General features: G+C 39.9%; 1 protein-coding gene across 9 annotated transcripts in view; it reads right to left on the bottom strand.

Annotated features, from left to right (window-relative positions):
* Positions 1-18,654, bottom strand: part of TRAF3 (TNF receptor associated factor 3) — a 74,517-nt gene that overhangs the window by 41,214 nt on the left and 14,649 nt on the right. For 3 of the 9 annotated variants that reach the window (XM_068160156.1, XM_068160163.1, XM_068160164.1), the window contains exons 4-6: positions 17,535-17,677; positions 13,753-13,767; positions 12,402-12,551 (exon numbers count right to left, since the gene is read on the bottom strand). The exons of 4 other annotated variants lie outside the window; for them this stretch is intronic. The gene's annotated coding sequence lies outside the window, so the exon portion shown is untranslated. The remainder of the gene's footprint in view (positions 1-12,401; positions 12,552-13,752; positions 13,768-17,534; positions 17,678-18,654) is intronic. 2 more of the 9 variants (XM_068160159.1, XM_068160157.1) reach the window with 2 other exon arrangements.

The following is an 18,654-nucleotide window of genomic DNA, read 5'->3' as shown; positions in this document are numbered from 1 at the left end:
TGGAACTCAGTTAATATTTCAGGCTGTATATACCATAATAAAGGTCTGTACAATTTGTCATCACTTACCTCTTACTAACATTAGCACCGAGGCTTAGAAACTGGAAGCAAGAGTGAATTTACCAACAAAGGTGTTCCAGGAATTCAAAAGCACAGGAGTTCCCAAACCAAAAGCATTTTCTCTTTCCTTTTTTAAACAAGGATGTTGTTCTCACTGCAGAGAGGACAAACATCCCAGAAACCTACAAGAGCGTTTTGTATCATACCACATAAGATTTGATTTGCTCTTTGGGAATCAAACCAATCTGCAACATAGAAATACAACACATCTCCGATTCATTTTTTTTAATCAAAATAAATTTGCATCTAAAACAGGAGGGGGAAAAAAATTAACCCTTGAATAATCTAAAATATTCTCAAAAACCTGATTGTAAAAGGGCCCACAGGATTCAGGATATAGCTAACTCTGCAAGAAGACCATTTCCATATACTGACATTACAAAGCAAATAAGCTTTTGCCAAAGTTTGAAAATTCCAAAAAGTCAACAATTTATTTTAAATCAGTGGGTTTGTTGCACTATCAGAGAAGAGGATAACACAAGACACAATCTAATTTGGTTATCACTTTGGACAGAAAAAAATTTCCATCAAACTGCAATTTGTGGTTGGGTTACACTGCGTTGGGTTAGGAACTGGCTGGAGGGCCGAGCCCAGAGAGTGGTGGTGAATGGTGTCACAGCCAGCTGGCGGCCAGTCACTAGTGGTGTGCTCCAAGGATCAGTGCTGGGCCCCATGCTCTTTAACATCTTTATCTGGATGAGGGCACTGAGTCCATCATCAGTAAATTTGCTGATGACACAAAGCTGGGGGCAGGAGTTGATCTGCTGGAGGGTTGAGAGGCTCTGCAGAGGGACCTCGACAGGCTGGACAGATGGGCAGAGTCCAACGGCATGAGATTTAACACATCCAAGTGCCAGGTTCTGCACATTGGCCACAGCAATCCCATGCAGTGCTACAGGCTGGGGTCAGAGTGGCTGGAGAGAGGCCAGGCAGAGAAGGACCTGGGGGTACTGGTCGATGGTAGGCTGAACATGAGCCTGAAGTGTGCCCAGGTGGACAAGAGGGCCAATGGCATCCTGGCCTGCATCAGGAACAGTGTGGCCAGCAGGAGCAGGAAGGTCATTCTCCCCCTGTACACTGCACTGGTTAAGCCACACCTTGAATACTGTGTCCAGTTCTGGGCCCCTCAGTTTAGGAAGGATGTTGACTTGCTGGAGCATGTCCAGAGAAGGGCGGCAACAAAGTTGGTGAGGGGCTTGGAACACAAGCCCTATGAGGAGAGGCTGAGGGAACTGGGGTTGCTTAGCCTGGAGAAGAGGAGACTCAGGAGTGACCTTAATTGCTCTCTACAACTACCTGAAGGGAGGTTGTAGATAGGCAGAGGTTAGTCTCTTCTCCCAGGCAACCAGCACCAGAACAAGAGGACACAGTCTCAGGCTGCACCAGGGGAGGTTTAGGCTGGAGGGTAGGAGGAAGTTCTACACAGAGAGAGTGATTGCCCATTGGAATGGGCTGCCCAGGGAGGTGGTGGAGTCACCATCACTGGAGGTGTTCAGGAGGACACTCGATAGGGTGCTTGGTTGCATGGTTTAGTTGATTAGGTGGTGTTGGATGATAGGTTGGAGGCGATGATCTTGAAGGTCTCTTCCAACCTGGTTTATTCTATTCTATTCTATTCTTGCACTGCAAACAGTTGAATAGAACAACAGAACAGCATTGCATGCACAATCTCTAAATCAAAATCTGAAAAAGAAACCTGAAGGTGGACAGGGAGCTAAAGATCTCAGCAAAAAAGTGACCAATGAGACGACTCAAATTTTCTCTTAAAAAAGTAGTTGACATATTCTCTACAGTATAAAACTACACAAATTTCAGTGCCTCATCCTAGGGTATCCTTTTTGGTAGCATGGGGTTTATTTTTGTGGGGTTTTTACCACAGAATGGTTTGTCTTGGAAGGGACTTTAAAAAGTCATCCAGTCAAATCCCCACTGCAGTAAGTGGGGACAGCTTTAAGTAGATAAGGTTGCTCAAAGCTCCCTCCAACCTGCTTCCAGGGCTAGGGCATCTACCACCTCTCCGAGCAACATTCTAACCTTTCATCACTCATATTGTAAAAAATTTGTTCCTCACATCTAGTCTAAATCTCCCCTCTTTTAGTTTAAAACCATTACACCTCGTCTGGTTGCAAAACGCTCTGCTAAAGACTGTCCCCATCTTTCTTATAGGCCATCTAGATACTGAGGCCACAGTAAGGTCTCCTCAGAGCCTTCTCAGATTGGACAACCTCAACACTGTTTTTTCCTCAAAAGAGGTGCTCCAGCCCTCCCATCACTTTTGTGTCCCTCCTCTGGGGTGCTTGGTGCCATGGTTTAGTTGTTTAGGTGGGTTGGATTGGTTGATGGGTTGGACATGATGATCTTGAAGGTCTCTTCCAACCTGGTTTATTATTACTCCAACAGATCCATGTCTCTCTCATGCTGATTACACAGGAGCTAGACACAGTACTCCAGGTGATGTCTCAGCAGAATGGAGTACAGGGGCAGAATCACCTCCCTTGACATGCTGGCCACACTTCTTTTGACATGATCCAGGGTAATTCAAACTTTCTGGACTGACAGTGCACATTGTCATCTCATGTCCAGCTTTTCATCCACCAGTACCCCCAAGCCTGTCTCTGCAAGGCTGCTCCCAGTCCCATTACAAAGACTGCCCCAACTCAGGTGCAGGACCCTGCACTTAGCCTTGTTGAACCTCATGAAGTTCACACAGATCCACTTCTCAAACTTGAACACATTCCCTATGGGTGGCATTGTGTCCTTCTGGTGCTTCATCTGCAAACTTTCCAAAGGCACACTTGATTCTATTGTCTATGTCATTGATAAAGATATTAAACAACACTGATCCCAGTACAGACCCCTGAAGCATTTTTTTTTCACTCCAGATTTTAATGATGTGGGGCTTGCGATTGTGCTGTCTCTCCTCCCAGCTTCTCAAGGACACTTGGCAGCTAAACAGACATGAAAATGAGCAGCTATGTGGGGAACAGAAAGAGAAATGTAGGCTCACAGTGAGCAAGAGGCTGTAAAAGTGCAGTCCCAGTGACCATCACTTCTGTATGGTCTATCAGTTGGCCAGTCAGTACACAATTATGCCCAAAGCAGCCAAGGCCACCTGCTCCCTCTTGTCCAGGCAAATTTCATGGTCTTGGTTGCTTCTGATATTACACTGGGGATGGGTTGCAGATCTTGGTTTTGTGTGATTTATGTTGTTTGAGGTTTTTTGGTTGCTTGCTTTATGATTTGTTTGGGGAGGTTGGCTTGTTTGTTTTACTTTTGTCTTTGGTGGGGGGCTCAGTGATAGTAAAAAAGGGGATGTAGAGCATAGGTGAGTAAGAAATCAGATTTTATCCATTTCACACTACAGAATTTTCTTCTGTGCTTTATAGGGTACCCTCAGAGAGCCAGCTTATCAGGTACCCAGGCTATTTCCAGCCTTTCAGTCCTCCCAGTCCATGTGCCTTCTTTCACCAAGAATTATTGCTTCAAGTAATCACCAAGAAATATTTATTTTAGAAGTGAATTATTACAAACAATTTGAACTCTTCCTTATATTTCACCACTTTACAGCTTCTTATAAATTCCTAGCACATACCTCCTGAAAAGAATGTACATCTTTTACTATCTTTTAGACAAGTCTTCTGACTCGGTTCTGCTTCTACTTCTGAGTGCAATTATAATATGCAACATATCCTGTAACAACCTTGATGACTGGTTAAAACAATTAACACAAGCTGAAAGCAGTGTAGTAGTGACAATTCATTATCATTTACTCAGTGCACACACACCAAAAAAAAATGTAAAGCTGAGCAGTGAGGCTGCCATGGGAATACTGACTCTAGAGTTCTTAAGCATGAAGGTACCTTACTGCAGAGGGCCATTCTCACAACACCCACACACCTCTCAGCCTGGTATTCTGGCAAATGCCTCACCACTGAACATAGACAGGGACACAGAACAACAACTGATAAATAAAATGCATATAGCTTGAATCACTCCACAAAAATACCCAGGCAGTGACTGAAGCTTCACATTTGACAGCAGAGAGCCATCCATTGATTTTTGCCTTGTATGAGGTCAAAAGTCTTGCCATTTGCACTCCGCATTTGTACAGGGGTATTTGGGGTTGGGGTTTTTTTGTCCTCCATGCAGTTGTCATGCTTGAAGGACCAGTCACTGTTTCTAGACAACATATATAGTATCAGCTAACCAGTGCTGAGGTATTTCCAGCATATTATTTAAGAGAAAATTCTGAGGTGGAGAGGGGAGGCTGGGGAAGGGTTGCTGGTTGCTAACCCTAGATGTAATTTTACATGGTGAAAAAGATGAGACTCTTCCTCATGTTCCTTTAGGCAAAACATTCAAATATTAATTTCTGTACAAAAATAAAAGCAGCATTGATATTTAAAACCTGGATTTCCTTGTGTAAAAACAAGTTTGGTATTTTAACTACTTCAAATTTTGCCCTATATTTGCATAAGCATTCATCATCTTTGCATAGATCTAATGCAAATCAGCTGCAAAGACCACCTTGAGATCATACACAAAACAGAACAGATGAAGATGGATAGGGAAAAAAAAATCCCTACTTGGATATAAGCAAGCAGGACAGAACATCTGAAAAGATACAGAAAACACTGAGCATTCTGCTCATGGGTATTTTCTGCCCTTTGCAAGCTCTTCACAGTGCAGTATCCCAGAGACTACGAGGTTGGAAAACACCTCTGGAGGTCATCTAGCCCAGCCTCCTGTTCAGAGCAGGCCAGCTTCAACTTTAGATCAGGTTAGCAAAAGCTGAGTTTTCAACATCCCCAAGGATGGAGGTACCACAACCTCTCCAAGCAATCTGGCCCACTGGTTAAAACACCTGTGAGGTGTTTTTATTTTAGTCATTATGGCATGATATTCTCATGTAGACAAAAGGCTTGTTCTGATACACAAGCCACTCTGTTCCCAAACAATTAAACCAGATTTCACCATAACCTTTAAGGGCTCTATTCTGTAAAAAGTATTGAACAAAAAGTAAAACTGTTTTTGGCTTGCATAGTACACAATATTCCTTCTTTTCCTGTCTGAACTAGAAAATCAGAAGCATAACCAAAAATCACTTTGATGTTACTGGAAAAGAACACCTGTACACATGAGATGAATTGTGAAGATTGTGTACTTCCCGTGTTCTAGTTTGCAAGACACCTAATAGCAGAAGTAAATGGTAAGCTGAGTATTACATTGGTCTATCCTTTTAACTTCCCATAACTTTTCTTAAATCCATTTATTTCAACAATGAGTCTAGCCATTCAAGTGTCTTACAGGATCAAACAAACACCATCCCAGTCCAGGGAACTCAATTTGGCAAGCTTGCTAGCGAATGCTTTCATGAAATCAGTTCTGAGATATATTCCATCCTGCACAATGTGACAATTTATATATCTTAAATAGGAAAGAAGGCATTAAGAGATGAGAATGGGAATATTTATAAATAATAATGTAGTATCAACATAGTTTGGAGTAGTCAAGAAGCCAGGGACTGGTAGCGCTTTTAGTAACTATACAACCACAGTTTGAATCAAATTAATATTCAGTCTAATACATATGGCACAGATGGGAGAATAAAAACTTTAAGAGAGATTCAATTTCAACTATTAAAAAAAAAAACAGCAGAAAGGTAATTCAGTGCAGTAGAGGAAAGATGATTTTTAAGTGACACTAAGTTCAATTATTACTGCTTTGAAAGTTAACAGTGTTATTTTGAATCACGGCATATGGGCTGGCAAAATGGCTTTAAGGTTCAGCCTGAGGCAGTGGTAAAAACAAAGTGTTTGTACTTTGACTTACTCTTGCTATCTACAGCTCTCAGTGGGCTACCAAAATCCAGTGCCAAGTCATTTGAAGTGCAAGAAATCTAAAGCCTCTTTTAGAAATCAATAGATATCTTTAGCTTTGAAAGACTTGGTTACAAGACAACAGCTAAGAGACATGCAGTTCAAGCTCACTGTGAGTTGCTGCTTCTGCATTGTGAGTTCCAGTTTGGATTCTTGTCTATGGGTGCAGGAAAGAGAAAAGGTTACTGCATCTATGAAGTTGACCACCAGGTGGGATCCATTTCTACATTTTTAGTAGTAGCCTTTAAAGAATAGGAAAGATCAAAAGACAATCAGAAAATCACAGGATAAAGTGTACTTAATCTTTTCACTGCTGCTCAGGGGAAGTCTATGATTGAGGTGCACATGTCAGTCCCATGTGGAGGAAGTGGGTCAACAATATTCTTTTTTGAAACTTCTGGCTCTGTTTACAAAGGAGAAGTTCTATCTATCATAGGAGAAAAATATTCAGATCAAATATTCTGGGACATGCCATGATAACTACAGTATTTAAAACTAATGGTAATTTACTTTTATAGAATTGGTTTATACATGCTTTAAAGAGACAACTATCAAAACCAGCTTATATTTGCATTCTGATTACTCTGATTTCATGGAACGCTACTTTCATCAGGCCAGATTTCCTACATTTCTTATTTTACACTTATTTTACTTTTGTTGGGCAGCACAGAAGTTATTGGCTCACCTGTTACAAGAAGTAATGTCAAATCATATACACCCAAAAGAGAACTTATTCATTATGTTTCTCAGCCCTGCTATGACCAGGAAACTAAATTTTAATTATGCATAACAAATCTTAACAAGGATTGTGATTAATACAATGATGGCATCTGCAAATCATGCTGGCCAAAGCATGCAGTCCTCAAAAAAAGATCTCCTAGTGACCTAAAAATTCCCCTTTTCCTCCCACGGTAAGCTTCCAAGAAAAACCTGCTGCAAGATCTCTCAGAAACAAATCTTAAACCAACTGAAAACACCAAAGCCTCTTCATCTATTATCTACTGCTGCTGTCATCTTTTAAGGCTATTTTCCATTTGTTTTTTGTTTGTTTGTCTTTTGGGGTTTGTTTTTTAAAGACCTATGCATGGATGCTATTCTTTTTCACTCTGTTAATCAGAGAGATCCTCAGAGAGCTAATAAAATTTCAAAAGCCTAGCAGAATAGCAACTGATAGTCTTTAAATCACAGTCTGTCTGCTCTGCTAACTGACAAGTGTGTGAAGAATACTTTCAACATAAACCAGTTTCTGGTAGAACTCATCTGTGATGACTCTCAGTGAATCCAGACTTGAATTCTAAGCAGAGGGACTGCCTGCCTTAAAATTCTTTACCTAATCTTCTGCAATTATTAGAAAAAATATCTTAGAGTCAAAGGTGTCAGAGACTAGTAAATAAAGCAAAACAAAAACCACCAAAGCACTTCAAGAGGCTTATTATTCATAATTACAGGAAAACCGTTTTCTCAAGAATCCCAAAAATGTTAGCTAATCCAATTTTAAAATGCAGCTGATCTTTAACAAAATAATCCTCACAGGAAATTCTGAACACAGAGTATAGAGGAAGCTGGCAAATTAAACAAAATGCAACTTCAAGCATGGCTCTGAACATTATAAATTCAATGATGAAATCAAGCATTGTGGTACTAGAAACAGAAAAGGAGGCTCAGGGGTGACCTCATTGCCCTCTACCACCTGTGATAGGTTGGACTCAATGATCCTCAAGGTCTCTTCCAACCTTAGCTATACTGTGATATCTCAGTTCCACAAGAAACTCTTTCTAGTCTAGCCCAAGTTATCTAAGCTTACATCCAAAGCTCAAATAATTTTTATGGAAATTATCTCACCCACATAAAACATTTCCTGCTCACCTATCTTATCCAGTTGACCACTACATACTGTAAAACATAGGTAGAAAAGAGCTACTTTTCACAGTATCACAAAGGTTGGAAGAGACCTCAAAGATCATCGAGTCCAACTTGTCACCACAGACCTCATGACCAGACCATGGCACCAAGTGCCACGTCCAATCTCCTCTTGAACACGTCCAGGGATGGTGACTCCACCACCTCCCTGGGCAGCACATTCCAATGACGAATGACTCTCTCCGTGAAGAACTTTCTCCTCATCTCGAGCCTAAACTTCCCCTGGTGCAGCTTGAGACTGTGTCCCCTTGTTCTGGTGCTGGTTGCTAGAGAGAAGAAACCAACCCCTTCCTGGCTACAACCACCTTTCAGGTAGTTGTAGAGAGCAATGAGGTCACCCCTGAGCCTCCTCTTCTCCAGGCTAAACAATCCCAGCTCCCTCAACCTCTCCTCATAGGGCTTGTGCTCAAGGCCTCTCACCAGCATCGTTGCCCTCCTCTAGACATGTTCAAGTGTCTCAATGTCCTTCCTAAACTGAGGGGCCCAGAACTGGACACAGTACTCAAGGTGTGGCCTAACCAGTGCTGAGTACTTTTGCACACTGCCCTAAATTCTAGAAGCTAACAACCACAAGTGATATGATAGTAGTTTATTTTAACGTTCAACTGCCTTGAAGAAACTCATTCACACACAGATCTCAACCTCTCACTAACATTAAGTGAATTTTTGCACCATTCTAAATGATGTCTCCAGCTTTGTTTAAAATCATTACTTCAAAGCAAAAGAGGGTGTAAGGGCAACTCTCTCACCATTATTAATCAGAATGCAAAGAAAGACAATAAACAATGTCCATTTGTTTAATGAAGTGATACGTTTAAATTCACTAATTTAATTGTATATACTTCACAGTTTATATTGTCTTTTCCATGACAAACACCCTGAAGTCTGGGAAAAGTGAGGGAGATAGGGGGGGTTGGCATGAGGTGCTGCTAAATTCTGCAATAGGAAAAAAAAGACACAACAATTGAAACGTGTAAATGGAATCTGGAAGGAAAAGGCCACACAGGCAAATAATTTCAGTATAACCAAACCACCAAAACACTTGCACTAGTATTTCTAGGTATACTAAAGTGCATTCCAGTTTCTACATCTGTACTTAATAAATATTACAGAATTTGACTGTCTGAGGAAAAACAAGTTTGGAAAAAGTCAGACTTGTCAGACTATTCAGAATCAGAACTTCATATTCACTGCTATCTAAAGCATTGTTTTGCTTTTATAGAAGTATTCACAGAAGAAGCAGGATAACTGAAGATTTAGATTCACAAAACATGTTTCCCAGCAATGTAACAAAGTAAGGAACTTGTTGCTTCCTCTTATAGAAAGCACAAGACTTGGGAATATGGAATTAAAGGCCAAGTCTACATAAGAAGCAAATTGCTTCTGGTGTATGACAATAGTCATTCTTACAGCTGCAAAGACTCATTAGAAGATTCTTTTACCTGAAGCCTGCATACACTTTCCAAGTTTTTGCCTCAGATTGTGACTACTTTCTCAAGGTACCTTTGTCTCTATGTACAACCACCTTAACATTATAAACAGTTCTGTGAAGAATCCTGCTTCCCATTGTTTTGCAAGCTCTTGTACTACTGCCTTTAGAAGTTTCCCAAAAAGTGTCAAATAGAAACCAATTAAAAACACATACAAATGCATTTCCTACAATAAAGTCTCAAAACACATCAAAAATGCTATAATATACATCCATGAATCTAGGCACAATCTAATTCCTGGGAATCTTTTCCATCACTAAACATTCTTTACAACACACTAGACAGACTCATGGCCTACAGCACAGGCAGACATCCTGTCATAATTTCATTCCAGACTAGCAGTATTTGTTTTCAGCAGATAGAGCTGGAAGTTTTCTAGTAACATACAACCATTACAGGAAAAAGATGGGGGGGGGGGGGGGGGGCGGGGGGTGCGGTGGGGAGTCAGTTCCAGAACACGCTAAGCATAATTCTTCTTTCCTCTACACTTGTGCTAACTCTAGAAGCAATTATCTTGAGGCCAAGAGCAGAAAAAAATCCTGTTACTTCAGATCAGTGAGTTCTGTAGGCTAATCATATAGTGTCAAAAATTGGTTCATCCTTGGCTGGTTTTGTTTTGTACTTTAACCTTCCATTTCAAGATACTTACTCGGGAGGAAAAGCATTATTAAGCTTTAAGTATATACAAGCTCACTACTTTTTTTTTCAGATCAAAGTCATCAAAATAAATGCTCATCCTCAAAAAAGTTACATTTTCCAAACAAAGCAAGAGAATTTCCAGTAAAGTTCAAGATGGCAGGTAATCATGAAAACATTCTCTGAGTCCCAACCACCTACTTCAATGGAGTAAAAAGACTACTCAGATGAAATATTCTCCCCTATACTTAATCACAGAATTGTCAGTGTTGGAAGGGACCTCAAGGATCATCGAGTTCCAACCCTCCTGTCATGGGTAGGGACACCTCACACTAGATCAGGTGGCCCAGAGCCGCATCCAGCCTAGCCTTAAAAACACCCAGGGATGGGGCTTCCATCACCTCCCCCAGCAACCTGTTCCAGTGTCTCACCACCCTCATGGTGAAGAACTTCTTTCTAACATCTATTCTAAATCTACTCTCCTCATGCTTTAGAATTAAAAAAAAAAAAAGAAAAAGACTAACAATAGAATTAAAACATCATTTGTCTCCTAACCATTAAGTACCAAGCTCATGAAGTCCAGATTGAGCACAGCCCAGCTCAGGCACACCATTCAAACAAACAGCAAAATAAACCAATGAGAGAAAGTACATCAACCTGGAGTTCCAAATGCGTCTTTCTCTGTCAAGGTTTTTTATGCTTGACCAATGTGAGACTTTTTCCAAGAGCCAAAAAGAGTTGTGTTAAAGCCAAAAGTATCCAGAAAGAACAGTACTGTACCATAGCCACACAGAGCAATGGCAGTGCCACCAATAAATGACACCTATGAATACAATTTCAAGCAACCTACAAATCAAGTTACAACCATTAGAAGATTCAAGATGAGTATCCAAACTAGGGGTAACGTAATTCCGTAAAATACATGTATTTTCTTTGAATCTACTCTTTAGAACAGATTTGCCTTAAGAACAGTGTACAAGACCCTTTTCCATTTAAATGCCTCATTAGTATCACAGATGCTGTCAAAACAGCGCAAAGGTTGAAAACCTTGCTAGTTCCTGTCCCTCACTAGCTGAACCTTTACTGTTACTCAACACCTCTTGTGTGTGCTTCACTAGCTATGTGCTGCCAGGTAAACTCTGTATCAGTTTGGAAATTACATACTCCTCATATAACAGACAGACAGGCAAATGAAGAGACTGCAATATTAAAAAGATAACTGCTAGTTTAAAAAACAAAACACACCACCCCACAAATAAAAAAAAAACCCAAACACTCTTGATTTCCAATGTTCTTGTAACAGTTTTCTTGATCAAATCTGCATACTTATTTTCCTCATACATTAACAACTCTTCCCTTCCCCCAGATTTGGGAGACTCTTTGCTTACATTTCCTTCATTTTATCTGAATCTCATCTGAGCTGCAACTTAAGAAGAAAGAAGAAGTACAGTTTCTCAATGCTCTGTTAGGGTTCTCTTTACTCTTGCCAATAAGGAGACTTTGTTATAGTCTGCTCAGTTTCTTTCTTTGCCCTAAAGAAAGTCTAAGTTACATTACCTTTATGCAAGAACCCTGTAACAGGCGGCTTGACATCCACAGTTAGTCTAATGAAGCTGAGGAATTATCAGACTAAGTTTTAATGATAGATTCTTAAAACAATAAACAACATTATAAGTAACATACCAACATAAGATTTTAAAACCATTTTCCTCTCCTCCACTGCTGCTCACAAAGGACTCTCAACAAACCACACAAATGGATGCACAAAGTAAGCACCTCAGCTAATTTTTCTTGCCTTCACATGCACACAAACTTCTCCATCCAGACACATTACATATCATTACAGACTACATAAAATCTTCAGAGCAGAGCCATTTTCTTTTTTAAGTCTGTTAAATTCCATTCAAAAACTTTCCCAGACTTGGGCTGTTGTATCTTAACTGTTCAACAGACTGCTCCTTTGAAAACAAGAAACCAAAACAAACGCAACAAAAAACCACTATATGACAAATTCAAACATCATTAGAAGAAAGCATCCTGGTTTGGGGAAGCTTGTTTGATCCTGGAATTTTTACAAGCATAGAGAAAAGGAAGAAAAGACTAAGAAATCATAATTAATACAATTTTCATCAGTCTCTGGCTATATGTGTTGGCAAATGTCAACAGTAAAGCTCACATGCAACAAATGCTACAACAGTGGCCAGGCCACCAGGCTCTCTCATATTTACAATTCCAAGGACAACATTTTATGGCCCCATTGCAGCAACCCCACCATTTACTATATATACAGTTAAATCACATTTTGGCAAGAATTTTAGTTTCTCAACTCTCGTCAATGAAGCAATGCATCCACCTACCACAGAGTCCAACAGTGCCGGTGAACTCTGACAAATCTGAGCAGCTATTCCATAGCACCAGAGCAGCGATGTCCCCAGATGACACTAAGCAGATCAGCACCAAGGGCCCACCTCAGAAGCATGTTCCCAGCTGTCATCCTGCACAGAATGCTGTGAAGATGGATCAGCCGCAACAGTTACACAAAGCTAGTTACCGAAGTTCAGTCACAGATTTGTATACCTGCCACTAAAGGTGCTGGGCCCTTATTCCCATTATCATGTCTAAAGTAAGACTTTGTTACATTAGACCACGATAAAAGTTATCTAAACAGGAGAAATGGGGGGTGCTGTGGCTTTCCAACTTGTGGGTCTTTGTCACGCGCTCTGATTCACCTTTGGTCCTCAGCAATTAGAAAGGAAAGGCTACTGCTACTAGCAAAGTAGTAGTCGTGCTACTTTAGACCATAATCATATTAAGATAACAAGCAGTTACAGACTGGCAAAAGAAACAAACTGGCCAAGGAAATCCCACCTTGGCTCGTTCTACAAACACAGTAGCTGGAAAAATATCCCAGCACTAAAATTTATGTACAGCTACAGGAATAAACTTACTCATATGAAGAAGAGATCTGCAACTGTACAACACTTTCCACATCAAAATAGCACATACATTGAAAAAAATCAGCCAATAATTCTTACAGATATCACAAATTAAGTACAAGTGTCTGTACTAACTATTTACACAGTAATCCAGCAAGAAATTAAAGTTCTAAAGCTCTTATAAGCTCTCATGCTGAGTTAAGATCACCCTGGTGACTGTCCATTCATATTCTTAGCTAGAAAGCTGGATTTGGTATAGGAGGTTTGCAACTCCAGCCTCTCTTTCCTCTCCCAACACACTATCCAAGCCCTTTATTTACAGGGAAAATTCCGACACCTCCAAGGTTTGATTCTTTCTAAACAAGTGCACTCAATAGCTAAACAGTATTAGTATGGCAGTGCTGTTCTAAAATTCAAAGACATGGATCAGACATAGAAAGGACTTGGGGTTTTGTTCTTAAGATGAACATGAAAAGAGGAACATTCCCAGAGCATATTATTGAAAGCAATTCCTTGTTATATTGGATAGCCATTGCAAAAACTTACTCCACAAAGTATCATTATATATATGAAATATAAGTAACTATTTGTTATCTTTATTATCCTAAGTAATTCAAGTAACTGATTACCTTGAATTTCAATGAGGTACAAGCAGGAAAAAAAGACAATTAAAACTTTTGCTTCTCAGCAGAACAGTTACTGTTGCACACCACAACATGCAGAAATTACTTCTATTATCCTTCATTTTTTAGACAACAAAGAAGTACCTTACCTTATTCTCCACTGTCTGAGCACAGAGAATTAAAAACAAAGTATTAGGCTGAAGCTTCAAGTGTTTCATATCAAGAGATAAAACAAACCACTGCATCAATAAACTTAATGGCTGCCCAGCATGCCATGCACACACTTGGGACACTTAATGAAAACTTATCCACATCCTTTTCTTGCAAGCAGTCAAGATCCCCAAATGGGAAACCTGAAGGCAGTTGTTTATTACCTCCTGGCTCCAAAATGCAGATCTCAGCAACGCAACACTGCAAGAGGAGCCACCAGAGCTTGATGTTCCCTCCTAGTAATTCCCTGTGTGCCAATTACTGCTATGCAAAATGAAACAGGGGAGGACTGGAACAGCCCAGGAAAGAAATACGCAGAAGTTTGTTCAAATCACCTCATGTTTTATTAGTTGTGGACTGAAAGAAATAAACTGCAGAGTTTGGTGGGCTCTCTCAGGATTCTTTCTGCTGTTCCTCCTGCCATGCTCTTGGCTTTCTTTTCCTTCATTACTCATAGGATAATTTGGGGAATTTACTTTGTGGCAAAATAGAAGGAAGTGGTAGGGGGACCAAAAAAAAAAACCAATGTTTTCAATTTGTTCCTTATATTTAGTGACATCACTGTGTAGATTGAAATATCAGTGATTATGGAAATAAAACATAGGTTTAAGGGTTAAAAATACTGAAAGGAAAAGAGAGTCGTCTTAAGGCTTGGAGTGGTTTGCGGTTTTCTGGGTTGGGGGAGTGGAGTTTTATGTTTTTGCTGCCTAAATCAGGGAGCTTAGTCAATTAACTATTTTAACACTTGGATGCTTTCCCTATACAATTAAAACTGCCATGATTACACAGCAGCAGCGTTCTAAGATAAAAGCCCAGAAGGGGCATTTGTAATTATTTCCCAAGTGTTCCGAAACAGCAGCTAAAGAACACATCAGAATATTAAAGAAGCTTTCAGAGAAGGGTTGAGGTTGGATGGGACATGTGGAGATCATGTAATCCAGCCCTCCTATTTAATCAGGGTCAGCTAGAGCCAGATGCTCAGAACATCCAATCCGGTTTTGAGTGTCTGTGCAGACAGTAACTCTACTACCACTTTGAGCAACCTGTTGCAGTGTTTAAACACCCCACCACTCATCATGGCTTTTTGTGCTCAGGTGGAATTATATGCGATTTTTTAATTTATGCCCTTTGCCTCTTTGGACACTAGAAGTCTAAGTTGCACTTGGGCTAGCTTCACCCCCACCTCACTTCTTCATTCTCCACAGCTGCATGTTAGAGCAAAGGGAGAATCGAGTGCTCAGCCTCAATCAGCCAGTTGTTGACTCATTTGTAACAATAGGCTCATCACTGCTTTCCACCCCTCCTTCCCTTTGCATTCTGCAGAGCAAGGCTCGAGGCCAGATCTTTTAGCCCATAGCGTCCCAGCTGCCTACCATCAGCAATCTATTACCCCTCGAGATCCATATCCTCTTTGTGGGAGGACCCTAGCCAGCATTTTCTCACTTGCCCTCACTGGCATGTTAGGCAGGGCTAAACACAGGCTGACAAGGACATGGAAAGCTCAGAAATCTACAGATAGTCTTCAGCACCTCTCTACCTTCTGCTGCAGCCCCTCGGGAGAAGCAGCAGGAGCCAGTATTCAGAATACGTTGTATGGGGACAAACAGAAAGGAAACAGGAGAATTTGGAGGTAGATGCATCCTCTTGGGGTTTGGTTCACAGCAATGAAAAGACTGGTTGTTATTAGTGGTATGGTTCAACAAGTTATGCACTGACCTTTTAAAAAAAGGTAACGGGCAACATGTACAAACTCACGGATATAATGAGCATACCTACTACCCACTCCCTCAGCCATAGATGGGAGAAAGATTAATTTCTCACAGATGTCCATAAGTGCTTCACAGGGCACCTGAGTTTCCACGCTCTGAAAGAATAAGTTTACCTTTTTTTTCCCCACTCTACCATGGCTTAGTTCAAATTGAAACTCTAATAGACTACATATATTCAGTTTAGGCTCCCAAACAAAATTTTAGGAAGTTTTATTTTAAGCCCTTCTCTACTAAAAATAATTTAACACTAAAGGTCATCTTCAGTTTCAAATCTCTTCCTTGGTTTGTAGGTCAAACATCATGTACCACTTTTTAAAAATGGTAATGAATTTGGAAAGGAGCAAGGCCTGTTGGCTTTTTTCTGATCTTACCTGAACACCTACCAAGTTCCCATATCTTCCCATACTTGTACACATATTACCTTGCATAACAGGACTGCAGCCTTAAACTGTGAACTGCCCAAAGTGAAAAAAATAACTAGAAATAAGAAACACAAATATAATTATATCTTGGTCAAGTTTGGGGGAAAGAAAGACCAAAGCCATCCCTTTCGCCTGGTAACAGAACATAAATAATGATCTTCACACAATTTCTGATTTCTGCAGTGAAGTCCAAAACTATCACCACAATGGCACTTTTTAACCTGTTTTACTTCAGGACACCAAGAATGATGTAAAGACAGTCATGTGCAGTCTAGCTGCTTTCTTGCTGGGGTTCACAGACTATTGAGGATGCACATAGCACTTCTTAGGTGAAAAAAAACCTAATTTAGAAGATGGGGCCAAAGAAGGGGAAAAAAAATCTTCCTGAAAGACAGCAAGTCTGCTTCATAGAGTGTTCAAGGTCCCATGTATTGTTGATGGGAGGGCAAGACAAAAGACAGAAAAGGCTAAAATCATATCCAATCATTCCAGCAGACAATTTCCTCCTCCTACACCCTTCACATGCTATTTCTAGATCACAAGCTAGAAAGGGCTTGTTATACTGCTACACAAACCTACAAAGAACATTTATTGTGACAAGAACATGAACTTCTGTGTATAAACAGCATCATTTATTCACATAATTACTTAAATGAAGTTCTTAGTCATAGTGCTTAACAGTGTCTAGAGTTACTGTAGCAAAAAGCTTATTCATACCCCTTTTCCACACTAAATTTTGAAAGACCCTCTCTACCTTTCATATTTATAAAGCTGGAGCTGCTCTGAGGAACGAGTCAGAAGAGTTCCACAGCATTACCTGCTGCTGCTCTCCAAAGATTGAGGGTATTTTCTTCTCTTGCAGCTTTGTGTAAACTACTTTCCCAAATTCAGCTGTAGCTGACTGAGGAAGCTGGCTACCACCTATGAGTGCTAATCATGTTCTTAAGTTATTTGAAATAAAAAATAATCTCCATTTCATTAAACAACTGAGGGAAAGATCATTTGCTTACCTTCCTTGCCAATACAACAGAATTGTAAAATGAATCACAAATTTACAAACCAACAAGCCTGCATATACTATCAGGTAGCTTAATTCCATCAGAGAGAGTTCAGAAGAACTTGCTAACCAGTCCATTCTAATTGTGTGGAAGACAGAACAAGAAAGAGCAAGGCTATAAGCAGGTTTTACTTGCAGAAATAAGAATGAAACTTATTTGATTTTTAGATATCATCCCCATTCATAGCTAAAGCAAGTCCAGGAACTGAAAACAATTTGTAAAATTAATACCATCAACTTAAAGACGTGAAAACACAAAGGAGAACAAGGTACTTGACCATTTCATGCAATGATACAAATATTACTTATACCAAAACCAACCCCAAAACCAGCCCACCACCACCTCAAAAAAAACCACCCCAAAACAAGAACAAAAACCACCAACAAAAAGCCCCAGCTCACACAACTGTCATGAGGTTTCCAAATGTATATAACACAAAAATATATACAGCAGAAGAACTGTTGCTACCTACCTGTTTACATGAAAAAAACTGACAACACAAACCACAGGGACACACAAGACTGAAGTCTGTGCTTCCAATGGATTAATATATTGTCTCCCACTGCTGAGAGCTGGTCTTGATTCAGTTAAAGCCTAAGCACTCAGACTTTCCTGCTGGGAAACAAACAAGCAAAGTAGGTTTCAAGCATCTCCTATTAATATACAAGAAACAAATCTCTTAAGCCTGAAGGCAGAAGTTAAGGTTGCATGGAACCATAAAACTATATCAAATCAAAAAAAGCGCACAGAGATTGATTAATTCACCACAAAATTCACTGCAATAGTCTACGTACTTCATGAAGGAAGCCACCACTGTGACCACTTAGTGAGTCAAGCTGATCTGCAAGCATGCTTTACACAATGGGAAAAAATGTATTGGCCAGAGGTTCACAGTGTTCTTTAATTTCCAGAAACTGCAGATGTAAAGATACTTCTGTTAACCTAAACCAAAACCAAGAAAAGAAACTACCCGCGATGCTTGCTCCATTTCACAACATAGTAATTTTACTAGCTATTGTACTTCAAACTATTCAGCATAGGAAAGGCTTACACTCTGGTATCAAAGGAAAGAAATACGAACACTGAAAAAACAGGTTGTTTTAATACTACCACCAAATGGTATTACAACATTGGCTAGCACATCGCCATCACTTCTCAACTGTGATACTGAGAACTGTAGTAGTTTAAGCTATCGATTTTATTCTTGTAGAAAATCAGTGCAAGCAAAACAGTCGGAATGAATTTACAAGAAAACATCATACCATCTTATTCCTTCCATTTTCACTTTACTGTGAAGTAAAAGCTTAACAAGAGAGCCAAGAATCCTTACAGAGTCGGTAATAAACTGAAAGGTGGTCTTTCTCTATTTCAGCAATGAAAACATGTTGCAACAACTACAGTTTAAAATCCAGTTCACATAGAGTAAAGCAGCTTTAATGAGGAAATCTTCCCTCCATTAGTTGAGAGTTGATAACAGCTTTTTATATATTAAAAAAAAAAAAAACAGAGTAAATCCAAAACATTTCACAGTTCAATATTACTCCCCTTATTCTGCTAAAAAATATCAATTTCAAAATACAGATTGTTCAGGT

The sequence above is a fragment of the Melanerpes formicivorus genome, unplaced genomic scaffold, assembly GCF_026170545.1.
Source record: "Melanerpes formicivorus ecotype bairdi unplaced genomic scaffold, bMelFor1.0.p_v2 SCAF_48, whole genome shotgun sequence".
NCBI classification, from domain to species: Eukaryota; Metazoa; Chordata; class Aves; order Piciformes; family Picidae; genus Melanerpes; species Melanerpes formicivorus.
The sequence above is the reverse complement of the archived record's forward strand: the minus strand, read 5'-3'. Positions and strand labels throughout refer to the sequence as shown.